General features: G+C 48.8%; 1 protein-coding gene across 1 annotated transcript in view; it reads right to left on the bottom strand.

Moving 5' to 3' along the window:
- The window catches only part of LOC125481735 (paired box protein Pax-8-like), a 16,122-nt gene that overhangs the window by 14,231 nt on the left and 600 nt on the right, over nucleotides 1-1,291 (bottom strand). The window lies entirely within an intron of this gene.

Here is a 1,291-nt window from a genome sequence, read left to right as displayed (position 1 = left end):
TCCTGCTGTGTGTAGCACCGTTCCTGAGGTCGGAAACTATTCCGGCCAATTTGCTCACCTCTTCAGAATGGAACACTTTCACTGTCAGGGGACGCTGGATACCATCTTTGCCATGGCTATGGGTTTTAATGGTCTTTGACCCTCACCAATGCCCCCCACCCTTTCCCCCAGGACCAACTCCAGAGCTCGCAATGAGTCAATGACTTAATAGAGACATACAAGATGATCAGAGGATTAGATAGGGTGGACAGTGGGAGCCTTTTTCCTCGGATGGTGATGGCTAGCACGAGGGGACATAGCTTTAAATTGAGGGGTGATAGATATAGGACAGATGTCAGAGGTAGGTTCTTTACTCAGAGAGTAGTAAGGGCGTGGAATGCCCTGCCTGCAAAAATAGTAGACTCGCCAACTTTAAGGGCATTTAAATGGTCATTGGATAAACATATGGATGATAATGGAATAGTTTAGGTTAGATGGGCTTCAGATTGGTTTCACAGGTCGTTTCAACATCGAGGGCCGAAGGGCCTGTACTGCGCTGTAATGTTCTATGTTCTATAAACTCCATCTGCCGCCCCTCGGCCCATTGGCCCACTTGATCGAGGTCCCGTTGTACTCTGAGGTCACCTTCGCTGTTCACGACAACCTCCAATTTTCGTGTCACCTGCAAACTTACTAACCATACCTCCTGTATTCAGATCCAAATCATTTACATAAATGACAAAAAGCAGGGGGCCCAGCACTAATCCTTGTGGACCAAAGCAGCATAGATTTAAGGGAAGGGACAGGAAGTTTAGAGGGGGACGTTAGGGAAAATGGTTTTCACCCAGAGGCTGGTGGGGAATCTGGAACTCACTGCCTGTAAGGGTGGGAGAGGCAGGAACCCCCATCCCATTGAAGAAGGATTTAGATGGGGACTTGCCATGCCAAGGCTGTGGGCCAAGCACTGGGAGACCGGGATTGGAATAGCGAGGTGGTTGGCACTGACCAGCACAGGTTGGATGGGCTGAAGGGCCCTGTTTAATGCCGTCAACCTCGATGCAACAAATTAAATCCCTTCTTCATTGCTGAAACCTGGCCTGTGCCAATCTGGGTCTAAAGGAGGGTAAATCGAGAAACCCTGTACCCTTTTGTAACAATCTTTCATTGCTGTAATGACTGCAGGAATAGAGTGTCAATACAGGCATAGTCTGGGGGGTGCTGGAAATTTCTCTGTGCAAAGATGTGTTAGGGTGCTAACACATTCCCCGTGCTAAATTACCCATAGTGCCCAGGGATGTGCAGGTTAGGGTGG

This window comes from Rhincodon typus, unplaced genomic scaffold (genome assembly GCF_021869965.1).
Source record: "Rhincodon typus isolate 14 unplaced genomic scaffold, sRhiTyp1.1 hic_rhity00003359, whole genome shotgun sequence".
Classification (NCBI taxonomy): Eukaryota; Metazoa; Chordata; class Chondrichthyes; order Orectolobiformes; family Rhincodontidae; genus Rhincodon; species Rhincodon typus.
The sequence above is the reverse complement of the archived record's forward strand: the minus strand, read 5'-3'. Positions and strand labels throughout refer to the sequence as shown.